We start from the raw sequence: 18,362 nt of genomic DNA, 5'->3' as shown, positions 1-18,362 counted from the left end.
AATATTAGAAAGGTTGGTCCGGCGGCCCCTATTCTAAGTCCGAGTAATTGGTCAATACTAAAGCAAGAAGTTAGTAAAAGAGTTAATAACTCTAGCTAGCATTTTTCATCTCTGTTATCTTTTTTAGGATAATATTACACGCACAAAGGGAGACACAGGTATTTTGTACGTATATAACTTTTATCAATATAGTATTGCTTATAATTTTTTTTTTTTTTTTTTTTTTAAAAAAAAGCTAATAATAATAGTATTAATTAAGATTTAGGAAATCAGAATCTAGATAATTAGCTATTTATGGACGCAAGTCCAGAGGGTAATTTAGAGATAGAGTACTATTCTTTAATGGTAAATTATACTTATCTCATTTAACATATATAGTTTACCATCACCCAATTAACAGTTTTTTTTTTTTTTTTTTTTTGTGTCAAATTTTAAATGACTCCATTGGCCTCTCCAATTTGGTGAGGAGCGCGCGTGGAGCCAGCCAGCCAGCCAGGGTCGACAGAGGAATAATAACACCAAATACAAGGCTGCTGAGCAAGTCTAAAGTATCTCTTACAAGTTCAGCAATCGTTTTCGGGGAATAATTTGAAGATTTTTTTTTTTTTTTTTTCACAAGAGGGGAGGAAGAATTCAAACTAATAACCTCCATTTCATGAGACATGGTCCCTAGCCAATTAATCTTTGATGACAAATTTGAAGATAAATATGCAATCGAAGACATCACTTGTTCACTTGTAAGACTTTTCTTCCAAAACGACAACCAGACTAGGACATTTGGAAAAAAGAAAAAGGAAAGGGAATTAAAAGGAAAAGGAAAGAAAAAAAGGCCGGAGGTCCATTTCTATTAGTCATGCTTGCTAGCTAGGAACGACATCTTTTCAGTGTTCTGCCAAAAGACTTATACAGAGTCTTTTTCGCACACTTCTCATGCGTTCAAAAAAAGATATTAGTATCACTGATCACCAAAAAATAAAAGGAAAAAAATCATATATCTATGAATACATTAATCAAAAAGAGAAATCTAGATATAAAGGTTTAGACATATAATTTTATTACTTAATAGTAAAAGAAAAAACAAATCAATTTAAAGAATTGAATACGTGAACATTTTCTAAAAAGAAAGAAACTATTTTCTGTTTGATTTTCGAGAAATAGTTTAAAGTTAATATTCAAGTTTTGGATACTTTTCCGCGAATGTCCCATGCATGTTGACTTGGTAGAGAAAGTATCGATCAGAGAGTAAATTTTGTGTGGTACCTGGGTTTAGGCATGACATATGAGGTATAAATATTGGCGTTTCTCAAGAGAGCAACGACATAATTAGTCCTTTTCCCTTAGGTCGTAGTCCAAGATAAACCTCCATCTTACCGGTCTTCTAAAGGCTAAAGGCAGCCGGGATGCCAATTAATTATCAAACCTAAAAGATTTAAAGCTTCAAGAAATGGCAGTGAAAATGTATTTTTTACGAAAAATTAAATTCTTGAATTTGGGCTTTTAGGCATGAAAAGATTTGTTCCCTGATTGCAATTTGTAGATGTATGTCCCACTTATTTCCCACCTTCACGTTTGTGGAAATAAGTAACCATTATCCTCCTACACACCAGTGGAGGAAAATACCAAGCAAGTGATCGTCGAGGACAATCGATTCGTTGCATTAATGCTTTACAAAAATTCAAACATAACTTATATTCAAAAGCGTGTATGTTGAACAATCCGCGCGCATAAATCCAAAGACCTAACTTTCACACAATTGCTCAGTGTTTTCCATCAGATAATTAAGCTAGCTGCATATATATATGGTATAGCAGCCCTAGGAGAATTGGTCTTCCACACCATGCACTTGCTTGTCCTCTACCTCTCCTTCCTCCATCTTCTCCTCACCCAGGCCGTCACCCAAACCCCGCCACCCTACGCTGCCACTGACTATTTTCTCCTCAATTGTGGCTCGTCCTCCAATTCAACCTCACTCGATGGCCGTAACTGGGAAGGCGATTTCAACTCAAAGTTTACACCCCCAAATGTACAAACCACATCAATTGCATCTACCCCCTCCCAGCACTACCCTTCTGTTACCCAACCCCCCTACACGACTGCACGCATCTTTCACAAGAAGTTCACCTACTCCTTCCCCGTCTCGCCTGGCCTGAAGTTCGTCCGTCTCTACTTCTTCCCGGCCACCTACTCCGGACTCCATAAATCCAAGTCCTTCTCCTTGGTCACCGCCAATAACTTCACCCTCTTAAGCAACTTCAGTGCCTTCCTTACCGTCTCTTCGATCGAACCTCCCGTAGCCACCGTTATCAAAGAATTCATAATCCCCGTGTTTCACACTCAGTTTCTCAACATAACCTTTATTCCATCTCCAACCTCTTATGCCTTCATTAATGGTATAGAGATTGTGTCTATGCCAAATAATCTCTATATGCACAATAGGGATGATGTAATGATCAACATGGTAGATTACAACATACCCTTCTATTTCGACAACACCACTGCTCTTGAGACCATGTATAGACTAAACGTGGGTGGCAGCGATATCTCGGGCATAGGGGACACGGGGTTGTTCCGGACTTGGAGTCAGGACTCGTGGTATATGTTTGGCCAGATGAAAGGGATGGTAGTTTCCGGCCTGTCTAATGTGACGATACAGTATAAGATGGACACACCGGCCTACACAGCGCCGGAGATTGTGTATAAAACTTTTCGTACAATGGATCTGAATCCTACGGTTAACTTGAAGTCCAACCTCACGTGGATTTTCACGGTTGATGGTGGATTTTACTATCTTTTTAGGCTTCATTTCTGCGAAACTTTGAAAGAGGTAGCGGAAACAAATGAACGGGTTTTTTACATATTCATCAATAATCAGACGGCGGAGATAGAAGCGGATGTGATTGAATGGAGCGGCGGTAACGGAATTCCTGTTTACAGAGAGTATGTTGTGTTGGTCCCAAGTGGAAACAAGGCCAAACAAGATTTGTGGCTCGCGCTACACCCTGAATTGGATACACATCCCGTATACGCCAGTGCCATCTTGAACGGTGTGGAAATATTTAAGTTGAACCGATCAGACGGTACTCTTGCTGGGCTCAACCCGGAATTGGAGGGGGTTACATCTTTAATTGAAACCCCAGGCCGACCATCAACGAAGTCAAAAAATAATCGAAAAACAACAATTGCAATAATTGGTGGTGCAATTTTTGTCCTTGTTCTACTCTCTATTCTTGGTTTGATGGCTTTTCGCGATCGGCTGAGTAAAAGAGCCAAGTCAACTAAGACGCAGGGCTCTTCTCTACCTTCCAAATTATGTCGTAAGTTTTCATTTACTGAAATCAAAGCAGCCACAAACGATTTCAATAAAGTTTTAATCATAGGGGTTGGAGGGTTTGGCAACGTTTATAAAGGCTACGTTGATGATGCGACCACCCCAGTTGCAATCAAACGGCTGAAATCCAGATCACAGCAAGGCGCTCACGAGTTCCACACTGAGATTGCGATGCTCTCCCAGCTACGACACTGCCATCTCGTGTCTTTGATAGGCTATTGCAATGATGACAACGAGATGATACTTGTATACGATTACATGTCCCGTGGGAACCTACGTGATCATCTATATGACACTGGCAATCCTCCTTTATCCTGGAAGCAACGGCTTGAGATCTGCATCGGTGCTGCCCATGGGTTGCAATACCTCCACACTGATGCGAAGCACATGATCATTCACCGTGATGTGAAGACAACAAATATTCTTTTGGATGAGAAATGGGTGGCCAAGGTGTCCGATTTTGGACTGTCCAAAATCGGACCAACTAGTGAGTTCAAGACCCATGTAAGCACAATGGTCAAAGGTAGCATGGGGTATATGGACCCGGAGTACTATCGACTTCAACAGTTGACTGAAAAGTCTGATGTGTACTCTTTTGGTGTCGTTTTGTGTGAAGTATTGTGTGCAAGACCACCGTTGCTTCGTACGGCCAAAAAGAACCAAGTGAGTCTAGCGCAGTGGGTCCCAGAGTACTATCGCAACAAAATGCTTGATCAAATTATTGATCCGTTTTTGAAGGGTGAGATCACACCGGAGTGCCTGGAAAAATTTGGTGAAATTGCCGTGAATTGTTTGTTGGATGATCGAACAAAACGACCATCTATGAACGAGGTAGTGTGGGGCCTTGAGTTGGCATTACAAATGCAGGAGAGCACCAATAATATCAATCTTCACGGGGAAATGAAGGGACCCCTCTTTCAAGAGTTGGTAGAAAATGACAGTGACGGCATGTTTATCGCTAGCAGTGAAGGCAGTGCAAAAAGCACCAATCTGAGCATGATAGAAGATTTTGCTAATAAGGATTCTGATTGTTTGTTGCCAAGGACTATGTGTTCTCTTTAAGCATGGTTGCAAAAAGGTGATGAAAGAATGTTGTAATTGCTAGCAAAATAAATTAATTAATATGTTGTCAGTTTTATAATTGTTATTGGTGATATTGTTAAAGATAATATTCTTGCTTCAAATATTCAAGTTCTAAGAGTTTGAATTCTGAGACCAGCCGTATAATTCAAACTCAAACATTTGATGACATTATCTTCTCACCCTTAAAATTATTATTAAATTACTATCACAATTCTTCTTTTTTGCATTACTCATTATCTTCCATTTCTTTTTTTAGATTATAACTATGATGATAGGATTATTGTAACCATACAGCATGAATAAAAATTAGCTATAAGCTGATTTGTAGCAATTAGATACAAACTAGTGTACTAAATTATCATATGTCCTTTAATATATGAATTTTTTGTTTTTTTGAAGAGAAAATCATTCCGATCTCATTGGTGAATAATGAAAAGCGTAAAAGCTATTACTATAGAGCATAAAGCTCTAAAATTCATAACCGAAGCGAAAAGATTACACGACATAAAGGTCAAAAACAAACAAATCTTACATTGAAATCCTATGTCGTCTACATTTGCTAACCCATGCCCAATCTTCGGCTTATAGAACAAATCTGCTTGGTGCAGACTCAACTCGGGACATAGGTAGCCATTCTCCACGCATGAGCAAAAGCACCACGCCAAAACAAGTCATTCTCGACCCGAAGGGCAAGAAAATTATTCACATCCTAAGCACAAACGCAAGGACAACAAAACAAGCAAGAAAATATAGGGAAAAAACAAAACAACAAAGAAACCCACAACACAACAGCAACCATCGGAGTAAGGAGCAGAGGAGGCTACCGGCGGCGCAAAAAAAAGGGCGATGAAGAGATGTGGTGGAGATCGGAAGCACGGTGGAGATGGCAAGGCGGATTCACGACGGCCGTTGTGCTATGGGGCACTAAGAGAGAAAAAAACTCTAAACAAAAACAGAATAAAAGGGAAAACCGCACAAGCGAGGAAGAAGGGGTGAAAGGCTTCCTCCTTCCCCCAAGCAAGGACCTATGCGGCGAATTTTTTGTTTTTAATAACATGTGAGAATCAATTTAAGGGACACATGACAGTTGTAGCTAATTTATATCCACAACATTAAAAATGGGAAAAATACAAAATCAGTTTATATAGTTTACCTAATTTACAATTAATTAACTCGTTGTTAATCAAAATGAACTCAGAATTTTTGAGGTACGCCAAAATAAATAATTTAGTCATTACAGTCAGTGGCAGAGCCACGACACTCTTCGTGGCACCCCCAAAGTTTTGTTTTTTTAAATTTTTTTTCCACCCCAAATTTTTTTTTTAAAATATATATATACCTACCCATTACCCAAGACACGACACCCCCAATATTACTAGTACTACCATTACTTCTCAACATAGTTTCTACCTTGTTGTCTTCAATAGTCCCACTTCTCATCTTTCTTTTCTTTTTCTTTGTTTCTTCACGCCTTGAGCCTCACTTCTTCTCTCCCCTTCTTCTTCTCATCCCTCACACCCACGGTCTCCCTCTCTTCTTCTCACGGTGAAAGGAAGACAAATCGTGTTTACAACAACTACCGAACGAGTATTTTCAACAATGAAAATTGTTAAAACACGACTTCGCAACAAAATGAAAGATGATTTTCTTGCAAATAGTTTAGTTCTCTAAAGGAAAATTGAAAGGGAAATTGCTGAGAGCTTTAATTTAGATTCGATACTTGATGATTTTGTACTTCTAAGAGACCGTAAAGTGCAGTTCTAGACACTTTTTTTTTTTTTTTTTTTTTTGTATTTCTGTGTTTTTGATATAGTGCCGATATATTACATTTATAATATATCAATTTGAGCACATATTTATGAACTTTTATAGATATTTTTTTGTGATGCATATATTGTGTGAATTACCAAATTTTTAGGGTGGAGAAAATTTTTAGGACGCCAGAAAAATTTTATCGGCACCCCCAATATGAATTGTCTGGTTCCGCTACTGATTACAGTCAAATTCCGTTCACTAATTTAACAGATTTTGTTAGTGTAACATTTACTTAAATAGGACGTGTGTTACAATTTTATTGGTTGTAACGTTTCACGCTATTGGAATATATTAAGTCATCGATGTTTTAGTTGTAGGGATTAAATTATTTTTTTGGCATACTTCAAGAACTTCTAAGTTTTTTTGTTACCTTTCATCGCATCTAATGAGTTTTTACAAACTTCACTTTCACCATAATACTTGTATTCAATGAAGTGATCCGAAGTGTCAAAAAAATAAGATTTTTTTTTTTAAATTTGGTATATGTCGAACATTCATCAAAATCCTAACAAAGAAACAATAATACCAAGGACAAGTTATGAACCCAAGTAAATATATTTGGACAAAAATTTCCTCCAAACTGGTTTAGAGAAAATTTCCTTCAACCCACTTCAATAAGTGACAAGTGTCATCTCTCACATGTTTTTTTAATATTTTAAGGATCAATTGTCTTTCCATTAATCTAGGAACTCAAACATTAATTTTTTAGAAACCTAATAATGTTGAATGGCACTTGTCACTTATTGGAGTGGGTTTTGGAGGAAATTTGTGTCCAATATATTTACGATATTTCAAGTGCAAAAACAATAATAACAACGACAAGTTCTGAACCTTTTTTTTTTTGAAACTTCACTTTGGCCCCCTGAACTTCCACTCAATTTTACAATCCTCCTAAACTTTCAAATCTCTCATTTTGGATAACTTCTATAAGGAGGTGGTGTAAACCACCTCCTTTGTGCCCACCAATTAGAATTGGACAGCTAGGATTATCACACCAAAGCAAATGAGGTGAAAAACACCGGATTAAAACACCAACTCACATCATTCACAAAAGACAAAACCCTCTTTTTTCTCCTCTCCCTCTCTCTTTCTCTCCATTGGCGCCGTGCATCCCAGCCAGAGCTTGCCAACACAAACCCAACCGGTACTCCCCTCTCTCTCTCTCACTCTCACAGACACACCGGCAGCAGAGAAAAAAATTTTCTCTGCTGCCCAGTGCTTTTTCACTCTCACAGACACACACCGACCTAGTGCTTTCTCACTCTCACTCTCACAGACACACACCAGCAGCAGAGAAAAAAAATTTCTCTGCTGCCCAGTGCTTTCTCACTCTCACAGACACACACCGACCCAGTGCTTTCTCACTGTCACTCTCACAGACACACACCAGCAGCAGAGAAAAAAATTTCTCTGCTGCCCAGTGCTTTCTCCTCTCTCACTCACGACACAATTTCTCTCTCACCGAAATTATTTCTTTGTTTTTCTCTCACAATGTGATTTTTCATTTGCACAATACAATGTGATTTTTCATATTTCTCTGTTTTCTCTCACTGAATACAGTGTGATTTTTTTTTTAAAAAAAAAAAATTAATTTCCTTGAATTCTCATTTCAAGGAAATTAAAACACCAACTCCTCCTTTTTCTCCTCTCCCTCTCTCTCTCTCTCTCTCTCCAGCGACGCCGTGCATCCTAGAAAAATTATTCCCATCAAGCGACGCCGTGCATCCCAAAAAAATTATTCCCATCAAGCTAAGAACTGAATTTTGGTGGGTTTCTCTCCTCAAATCGGCTAAGAACTTCTCCCGGTGCTCTCTCTTTCTCTCTCTCTCCGGCGGAAGTAGAGATAAAACCGGAGCCCAACCCGACGCCAGAGCCCAACCTCTCTCTAAAAAGACGCCAGATCCCAACCCGAGGCCGGAGACCAGACCTCTCCGGTGCTCCAGTTCTCTCTCTGGTGACAGCTGAGATGCCGGTTCTTCTCCTTCTCACTGGCGAAGAAAAAAAAAATTTATTGTTTTAGTGTCAAATAATCTGGTTTTAGTGTTAAATAATTGCTTAAATGTCTGATTTTTATTTTTATTTTTTACATTATAAATTGCTTCTTTAAACGAAGATGATCAGTGACCAAATAATTACAAGCTACTTTTTGAGGTTGTGTTGGTAACACATTGTAATTCTTGCAATTGAAGCAATGGACAGAAGAGACATTGAAGTTCTGATTGTTTTAAAAATCTTTGGTTGATCTAAATGGCAGGGCATAAGCCTCCAAACAAGAATATGTCAAATTAATCTTGTGGTGTCCCTCGGCAATATTGATGTTTAAAAACATTGATGTTCAAAAAACCAATCAGATGTAGTCACATTGAACTACATTCAACCATATATTGTGTATTAAACCTCATAAAAAATATCTTGTGTTTTACAACCTCACAAAAAATTCCAAACCACACAAATCACAAAAAGTATCTTGTGTATGACAACCTCACAAAAAATACTACACCACTCAAATCACAATAACTTCAAGGAGTTCCATATGCGTTGATGTTATTTGCACCAATATTAATTGCAATAGATGAATATTCAGGATCTTGAGACATGGCAAATGTAGTGGTAGATGGGTACTTCATAGTTGGCAAAGAGCACTGTAAATAATTCATAAATAAATAAAATTAGATAACATACAAAAATTAACTTGATGGAGGATATGTTATAAAAAATAATAATAATAATAAAAAAAATACCTTTTCTAAACTTTGTTCATTTATCAACCCCAAGTTAGTTGGCCTCAAATTGGTATTCAAAATATCCTTATAGAAAATAAGATTTTCATTAAATCAAGATGCATTTTCATGTAAATTATTGTAAATAAAAAAAGATTATAAAAATACCTTGCTTGCTTATTTGAAGGACAATTGGTTCTTACATGCCTGGTCTTCCTGCAAATGGAACATGTCCTTTTCTTGATTGCTTGATTTTCTTTTGGATTTTTTTGTCTTAAAGATTTGGGTTTTCCTCTACAACTAACATGCGGAGGATCTTGCAAAGTGAATGAAAGGTTTGATAGTACTTGGCTGTTGAAGACATGACCTTCGACACTTCTTACATTAGCATCATTTATATCTTTATCACAATCATCATGCATTATCAGAAGCTCGTGATGCAGCTTTTGTAAACCAACGCTAAAATGATCATACTTTCTTTTTTATTGGTACCCCACTTCTACAACTTCATAAATTTGCAACATTAAGCTATTTCTCATCAAGGTAGAAGAATTTTGTGTTTCTACTTGCATATCATTATTAGAAATGCCATGTATAATGCGACTCTTGGCATTGATCGTCCATCTCTCTAAAACATAATGTTGGGGAATAGTATCCACTAGAGTTTTCTTCACAAAAATTTGAAGAATATGTCTACATAGAATTCCAATAAATTCAAACTTGTGACATGTACAAGTTGCTTTCTTCTCAAGAAATTCAAATGCAACTTCATAAAATGGATTTTCTCTCCCATGAAGGGCCACCTTATATATCTTCACTCCTCCTTCTTCCCAATGTTTAGATGAGTAGTAATTTTGACTATTAAATAGCTCTTCTTGAAACATCAAAAAAGACTCCCGTGTGTAAACCTTTGCCGCCTCTACTTCCATCTTGTAACATGTTTTCAAAATCGGTCTAGAAGTTTTTGTCTTGACATCTCTTTCTTTCTCTTTAAAATAACGTGCATCCAAGGCTTTTTCATATTGATAGACAAAGTCACTCACTATTGTGCTTGAACGAACATAATTTTTAAAAAAATTATTCATACTCTCACTTCGTTGAGTTGTAGACATACCGGCACAAAATGTAGTTCGCAAGTAAGCCGGCATCCATTTTTCACGTCGCATATAAAGTTTTTTCAACCAATCATTCTCTCCCAAGTCATACTTGCCTACAATTTCACTCCATTCCGCCTCAAATTCTTCAATTGTAAGTGTATTATGAATGCAATGCTGAAAGTCTCTTTGAAAAGATGGATATTTATTATATATATGCGCCAAATGTTCTGGAACCTTTTGTAAAATATGCCATAAACATAATCTATGAGTGGTATTTGGTAATACCTCTGCAATTGCTTTGCCCATAGCCTTGTCATCATCAGTGATAATTGTAGAGGGAGCACGTCCAAGCATTGCCTCAAGCCATGTTTTCAACAACCACGTATAAGATTCAGCCGTTTCATTTATAAGCAAAGCACATCCAAACATCATAGAATGGTGATGATGGTTAACTCCAGTAAAAGGAACAAAAGGCATCTTATAACAATTTGTCAAGTAGGTAGCATCAAAAGTAACAACATCTCCAAAATATTGGTATGCAGCTCGTGATCTAGCATCTGCCCAAAAACAATTGCCCATGCATCCATTGTCATCCACTTGGATTGCATAAACAAAACCCGGATTTTTACTTTGTTTCTCAAGAAAAAAATTGTACATTCTTTGTGCGTCTCCCTCTCCAAAAAGAACCTTTCTTTTATTACCCAAATAATTTTGCACATCTTTAGCAATACAACCAACATTATGGTCACCACTGGATTCTTCACTCAACACTGACATTATCTTTCTTGGAGGTACACCGGATTTATTAAGTGTATCTATAAGACTTTTTTGGGCATGTGTTACCACTCTATGTCCACGAAGCAAACTTGTACTTCTAGGACTAAGGAGATCATGATTATGTTCAGTTTTGAACTTACATACAATCCATTTTAATCCCACTTTCTTTAAACCCATAATTGCTTTACATCCTATCCTTGTTTCAGCAGGCTTCGGGTTTGTATAGGTTTTCTCTTGATAACTTTTATGACGGAAGCCTTCTCTTGAACAAACATATTCTATCTCATTTACTGACTTATCCTTAGCTAGTCGAGAATGACTTATTCGAATACTAAAACCATTCCACCTTGCATACGCATTATAACATGCACGAGCATCTTCTAATTCATCAAATTTCATATCAAGACATGGTTCATTTGGACCATTAAATGAGGCAATACTTGCGATTGGTTGCTTCAAATCATTTTGATCTTTTATCATTTCATTGTCAACATGCCCATCTTCAATAAACTCATCACAAAATGATATTTTGTCAAGTTCTTCGATACTAGTACTCATCCTAGAGATCCTGCCAGAGGATAACAACATTCTTTAATTATAACTACTAAAATCTCAACTTCATACATTTTTTCTTATAAAAAATCTAAACTTAACATCTTGCTTTTGATATCATAGCCAATAATCCTACCCTACCAATACAACTAAAATGAGAATTCAAGGAAAAAAAAAAAAAATCACACAGTATTCGGTGAGAGTGAAAACAAAGAAATATGAAAAATCAAATTGTATTTGTGCAAATGAAAAATCACATTGTGAGAGAAAATCAGAGAAATAATTTCGGTGAGAGAGAAATTGTGTCGTGAGTGAGAGAGGAGAAAGCACTGGGCAGCAGAGAAATTTTTTTAAATTTCTCTGCTGCCGGTGTCTGTCTGTGAGAGTGAGAAAGCACTGGGCAGCAGAGAATTTTTTTTCTCTACTGCCGGTGTGTGTCTGTGAGAGTGAGAGTGAGAAAGCACTGGGTCGGTGTGTGTCTGTGAGAGTGAGAAAGCACTAGGCAGCAGAGAAAATTTTTTTCTCTGCTGCCGGTGTGTCTGTGAGAGTGAGAGAGAGAGAGAGGGGAGTACCGGTTGGGTTTGTGTTGGCAAGCTCTGGCTGGGATGCACGGCGCCAATGGAGAGAAAGAGAGAGGGAGAAGAGAAAAAAGAGGGTTTTGTCTTTTGTGAATGATGTGAGTTGGTGTTTTAATCCGGTGTTTTTCACCTCATTTGCTTTGGTGTGATAATCCTAGCTATCCAATTCTAATTGGTGGGCACAAAGGAGGTGGTTCACCTCCTTATAGAAGTTATCCTCTCACCATAATACTTGTATTCAATGAAGTGATCCGAAGTGTCAAAAAAATAAGATTTTTCTTTAAATTTGGTATATGTCGAACATTCGTCAAAATCCTAACAAAGAAACAATAATAACAAGGACAAGTTATGAACCCAAGTAAATATATTTGGACAAAAATTTCCTCCAAACTGGTTTAGAGAAAATTTCCTTCAACCCACTTCAATAAGTGACAAGTGTCATCTCTCACATGTTTTTTTAATATTTTAAAGGTCAATTGTCTTTCCATTAATCTAGGAACTCAAACATTAATTTTTTAGAAACCTAATAATGTTGAATGACACTTGTCACTTATTGGAGTGGGTTTTGGAGGAAATTTGTGTCCAATATATTTACGATATTTCAAGTGCAAAAACAATAATAACAACGACAAGTTCTGAACCTTTTTTTTTTGGAAACTTCACTTTGGCCCCCTGAACTTCCACTCAATTTTACAATCCTCCTAAACTTCAAATCTCTCATTTTGAACCCTTGAACTTTCAATTACTCTCAATGTGGACCCCTCCGTCAAATTTTAAACGTTACATGACGTTTATACCCCTGACTTTTGTATAAAATTCCAACTTCCAAAACATTTTTTTATTTTTTAAAAAAATGAAAATCAAGGACATTTTGGTTTTTTTTTTTTTTTTTTTTTTGTATTTTTAACGGCTAAAATTAATGGAATGGTTTTAATTAAGAGTAATTAAAAGTTCAAGGGTCCAAAATGAGAGATTTGGAAGTTCAAGAGGAGTTTGTAAAATTGAGTGGAAATTCAGGGGACCAAAGTGAAGTTTTCCCCTTTTCTTTGTTTTTTAGCAAGGATAGATCCAAATGTTAGTTAGGACTAACACATCAGCATTGTAGAATAATTGTAATTTCTAATAATGAAATTGTTTCCCTAAAAAAAATCACAAAATCAAAAGTAAAGTTGAAATAAAAGATGAGTCTCTTTATTTTCGTTATCAATCTAGTTTGCTAAAATTGCAATAAAAAATAACAATCTTAACAATTGAAATTTCTCACAACCCCTCTCTAGGTGACTTCGAGTTCAAACGTAGATAGATCGAGTTTAAAGCATCCAAAACGATTTGTCGTTTTAGTTACACTCTGTCACATGTCGTTTAGGTCATCTTCCAACTTAAAACCCATAACAAAACCTCCTCAGCAACCCAGCAAAGCAAAGATGAGTAGGGCTGTTAAGAGAGCAAGCCGCTCGTAAGCGAGCTCGGGTTCGGCTCGCATAAGTTCGGCTTGTGCTCGACTCGAATATTAAATGAAGCGTTTCGTGAACACGAATCATGGCTCGAATATTAAACGAAACTAGCTCGGCTCGACTCGGCTAAGCTCGTGAGCAGCTCGTATAAGGCTCAAATTAGTAGTTATTCACATAATTCCTCATATTAATATTAAAAATTGAAGATTTTTTTTTTTTTTTTTTTTCTAATAGCATCATTTTATTATAAAATGATGCATATCCTTTCTCTTCGAAACCAAGTGCCTTGTTATATTGACTCGAGCTCCATACTTCACTAGCCAGACTAAGCAAATGCTCATATGCAAACTGGCTTTTTGAACCGTTTAAAAGTACTTGAAGTTTAAATTTATAATAAAAAAAATAAATTAATAAATTAAATAAATTTAATTAAATATAAGAGCTAGCTCGTGAACTCGCTCGGCTCAGCTCGATTTATTATGAGCTCGAGCTCGATTTTTTGGCTCGTCCTTAAGCTCAGCTCGAGCTCGAGTAAAATTTAAACAAGTCAGCCCAAACAAGGGAAGCTCGCTCAAGCTCGGCTCGTGTACACCCCTAAAGATGAGCAACAGGCAGGACCCACCCCAAAACAGTTTTGCTTGGAAACCCAACGCCAGCGTCAAGATCAACGAAACGGTATTACAAAACACTCGCCTTTCTCTAGAAAGAAGAAACAGGTTTTTACTTAGGGTTAAATACTCCATACCCCCCTAGGGTTTTCCAACTTTATTTTTCCCCCCTGTGGTTTCATTTTTATCACAGAAGGTCCTTGTGGTTTTGATAAGTGACCAAATTAGTCCATCCGTTAGTTGATCGTTAGGATTGACACATGGACCAATCAGACGTCGACACGTGGCTTATTTAATTTTTTTTATAAAAATTTTAAAAAATGTATTTAAAAAAAGAAAAAAAAAGAAAGAAAGAAACGGAAAAAAATTGGGGGTGGCTCTTGGCCATTTGGAGTGGCTCGGCCACCCCCTTGAGCCCAAGGGGGTGGCCGAAACCACCCCTAGTACCCAGTGGGGGTGGCTCGGCCACCCCCATGGAGCTTTGGGGGTGGCCGAAACCACCCCCAATGGTGGTTGGGGGTGGTTTCGACCACCCCCTAGGGATCCATGGGGGTGGCTCCCAATGGGTACTGGGGGTGGTTTCGGCCACCCCCAAGGCTCTATGGGGGTGGCCGAGCCACCCCCAGTGGGTACTGGGGGTGGTTTCGGCCACCCCTTTGGGCTCCAAGGGGCCACCCCCAATTTTTTCCGTTTCTTTCTTTTTTTAAAAAAAAAAAATACATTTTTTTAATTTTTTTTTTTTAAATAAAAACAATTAAATATGTGCCACATGTCGACGTCTGATTGGTCCACGTGTCAAAAAGTGCTTTCAAAATCGGTAGTAGCTGAAGATAAATAATTGTAGGGAAAAATATAAAAAAGCCCCCCAAACTACCAGCCGTTTTCGATTTAGCCCCCTAATGTTCCAAAAGTGATAAAGTAGCCCCCTAAACTACCAAACTATTGCATTTTGGCCACTCCGTTAGTCAAAACCGTCAGTTTGGACGGAAACTGCAAAACGACGTCGTTTGTTACAGGTAAGTTACTACAATGCCCTTTTGGGAAAAATATAAAAAAGCCCCCCAAACTACCAGCCGTTTTCATTATAGCCCCCTAATATTCAAAAAGTGATAAAGTAGCCCCCAAACTACCAAACAATTGCAATTTAGCCACTCCGTTATTCATTACCGTCAAATATGATGAAAAATTTAAAACTACATCGTTTTGGCAATGGTAAGTTACCAAAATGCCATTTTTGGAAAAAAAAAAATATCATATTAAAACAAGCAAGCAAAACGGCGTCGTTTTGCTTGAAATTAGGGTTTCCTTACACTTACCAAAATGATGCCACTTTGGTAAGTGTTAGGAATTAAAAGAAAAAACCCTAGACCCCACGCAGGTGACCCACGAAAAAACCCCCAACCCCAGTTTATCTTTCTCCCCAAAACCGCCGGCCACCACGTCGTCTATCTCCGACAGCCTGTAAATCTTACCCATAACTCAATCTTTTTATTGTATTTCATGGTATAGCTGTCAGATCGGTGTTGTTTATCTACGAACGTGATTTTTTTGTTTGATTTATACAATGGGTAAGAATTTTTCGGTGGCGCTTCGTAGCTAGTGGATGGTGTGGCCGGCGGTGATGGATGGTGGTGGCAGGGGCAGTCGTTTTGAGAGAAAGAGAGAGAGGGGCGTTGTGTTTTTTTCACTTGAGGGAGAAGGTTGCCGGAGATAGAACGATGTGGTGGTCGGTGGTTTGGGGGAGAGAGATAAACTGGGGTTGGGGGTTTTTTCTGCGTGGTGTCTAAGGTTTTTTCTTTTTATTCCTAACACTTATCAAAACGGCGCCGTTTTGGTAAGTGTAAGGAAACCTTAATTTCAAGCAAAATGGCGCCATTTAGCGTGCTTGTTTTAATATGATTTTTTTTTCTAAAAGGGCATTTTAGTAACTTACCATTGTCAAAACGACGTAATTTTGAATTTTCCATCATATTTGACAGTAATGACTAACGGAGTAGCCAAATTGCAACTGTTTGGTAGTTAAGGGGCTACTTTATCACTTTCTGAACATTAGGGGGCTAAAATGAAAACGGCTGGTAGTTTGGGGGGCTTTTTTATATTTTTCTCAAAAGGGCATTGTAGTAACTTACCCGTAACAAACGACGTCGTTTTGCAGTTTCCGTCCAAATTGACGGTTTTGACTAACGGAGTGGCCAAAATGCAATAATTTGGTAGTTTGGGGGGTTATTTTATCATTTTTGGAACATTAGGGGGCTAAATCGAAAACAGCTGGTAGTTTGTGGGGCTTTTTTATATTTTTCCCATAATTGTAACAGGAAGTTGGGGGAAACAAGGCCGTATTCCGAGATTACGGGGGTGTGCCCCCGTTGTAAAGAACAGAACGACTGGAAACGCCGTTACGGAAAGTACAAGCGCCTTACCGAGCCTGCCAAATGGTTTTTTATTTTTTTCTTTTTAATTTTGGTTGTTTTCTGTTTCTCCATTTTTTCAAGGACCGATTCAATTTCAATGGGCACTTGTTGATTTTGTTGTTGGATTGAATTACAGTCAGGGATGTTCGAAACGCGCTGTTCGACAGGCATACCATAATCTCTGATTCTCTGTGCCGGTACTTGGTTTCGCTCTTTGAATTTTTTGTGGTTCTGTTTGGTGTCATTGAAACCGTTGTCCCACTAAACAGCAAAGAATTTTGGGTCGAAAGGCGTATTTGAGAAAGTATTTTCTGTGAAACAAACAAATTGTGTACCTTTTTTCCTCTGTTGGCTATTGGGTTTTGGTTGATTTTGGCGTTGGGTTGATTTGGACGTAGGTTGTGCTAAGGAGCAGGGTGTATGCGCAAAGTGTTGTTCCCGTGTGGATCGTATAGTCGGAAGGTTTTTGTTTGACAAGTTATTTCTTTGAGTTATGTATGAATTTTTTTCTTTTCTTTTCTTTTTTTCTTTTTTTGAGTGCTTTTGGTTTTTTATTGTAGAGATTCTTCGGAAGTAGAGGCTGAGCAAAAGTTGCTTGAGGAGGTTAGTTTCTTTTCTCTATGTTACAATTTGTATGCATTTTTGAAAAGAAGGCTCGATTTTTTGCATTTTGGAAGCTAATTGATGGGTTTGTGTGATTTTGTTCTAGGCAGTTAAGAATGCTCGAGAAAGGGATCGAAGGTCTCTGCTACGCGGCTACGTGCAGTAAGTTCTTTAAAGCAATGCTTTTCGGCCTTTTTCATATTTTTGTTTGCTTATGAATATAAAGACTTTATTTTCCCATCAGTTGTTTGTTATTAATTTCTTGTCTGATACATAGGGTAAGAACAGATACTTTATCCCATATTAATGAAGAATCTACCTTTTAGTTATTCATGAAGTCCTCATATCACCAACCTTTTATTGAGAAATGATTAACAATGTTGTAGCTCCTAATTTAGATCATATGCCCTAGTGTTTTCCAAGAGATTGTAATTGCTACCATACTCAAAGCTAAAATTGAATAATGTCTCTTTCTGTATGAAACTTCTAGTTTCAAAATTTTCTTTGCAGTTGTTATGATAATTATATGCTTATCTTGCTTGTAACCCGTCGAGAAATTCATTTTGGAATTTTCTACTGTTTTGGTGTTAAACCGTCCTCTTCCCTGGTATGCCAAGATTCACTTCCAGGTGATGGACATCACATCATATGAATTTGGAATCAATAATAAGACAATAACATTACCTGTTATAAGCTCAACTACCTGCAAGTTTTGAATTTTATTGTGCAAATTGCATTATGAATCCCAAGTTGATAAGGCGCTTACCCTTATACAACATACATCTCTTTTCTGTGCATTTTATTCAGTTTCTACCGGTATCTCAGGTTTTGTAATCTTTCCCGGTTATTGTTCTATTAATGGGTATTTCTAGTTTTTACCAAGTTGAGCATGTTTTGATGTGCACAGTTGAACATTTTATGGATTTAGATCATTTATCATGTCTTGACAGAGTGAAACTAATCCATAATAGTGCTTTTTGTACTTCGTTGTTCCTTTTTGCCCGTTTTCTTCTGTTGCACTAGATGAACAAAGGTAAATCTAAAAGTTCAGAGAAAATACCAACAGACAAAAAAGACAAGGTTGGAGAGTTATTTCTCACTGCATCACTTGAGGAATATGTTGAGCAAAGCAGGAATGATAATGGTGATGAGGACGACGATAAAGATGATGACCTAATTTTAAGTTGAGGGTGTGTCAACAGATGCTTATAGCTTGTGGGATCTCTTCCATGTTCTAACATGTACTATGAAGATACTGATTACATTACATTTCTTTTTTGAAGATGTGCTGAAATATCAAATTTGCCAAAAATTGAGTAATTTTTTATTAAGATTA

At 37.4% G+C, this 18,362-nt stretch overlaps 3 pseudogenes across 1 annotated transcript; 2 read left to right on the top strand and 1 right to left on the bottom strand.

Annotated features, from left to right (window-relative positions):
* The first annotated feature begins 1,837 nt into the window (after positions 1 to 1,837).
* LOC132182135 (receptor-like protein kinase FERONIA pseudogene) lies at positions 1,838 to 6,024 on the top strand (annotated as a pseudogene).
* A 2,721-nt stretch (positions 6,025 to 8,745) lies between these two features.
* LOC148585992 (protein FAR1-RELATED SEQUENCE 5-like) lies at positions 8,746 to 11,321 on the bottom strand (annotated as a pseudogene).
* A 2,683-nt stretch (positions 11,322 to 14,004) lies between these two features.
* On the top strand, positions 14,005 to 18,361 carry LOC132182137 (uncharacterized; annotated as a pseudogene). Its single transcript, XR_015912174.1, has 7 exons — positions 14,005 to 14,079; positions 16,328 to 16,447; positions 16,560 to 16,607; positions 16,817 to 16,885; positions 16,984 to 17,026; positions 17,133 to 17,183; positions 18,050 to 18,361. The product of XR_015912174.1 is annotated as an uncharacterized LOC132182137 (transcript).
* Position 18,362: the final 1 nt, after the last annotated feature.

Source organism: Corylus avellana, chromosome 5 (assembly GCF_965113065.1).
Source record: "Corylus avellana chromosome 5, dhCorAvel1.hap1.2, whole genome shotgun sequence".
In the NCBI taxonomy this organism is placed as follows: Eukaryota; Viridiplantae; Streptophyta; class Magnoliopsida; order Fagales; family Betulaceae; genus Corylus; species Corylus avellana.
The sequence above is the reverse complement of the archived record's forward strand: the minus strand, read 5'-3'. Positions and strand labels throughout refer to the sequence as shown.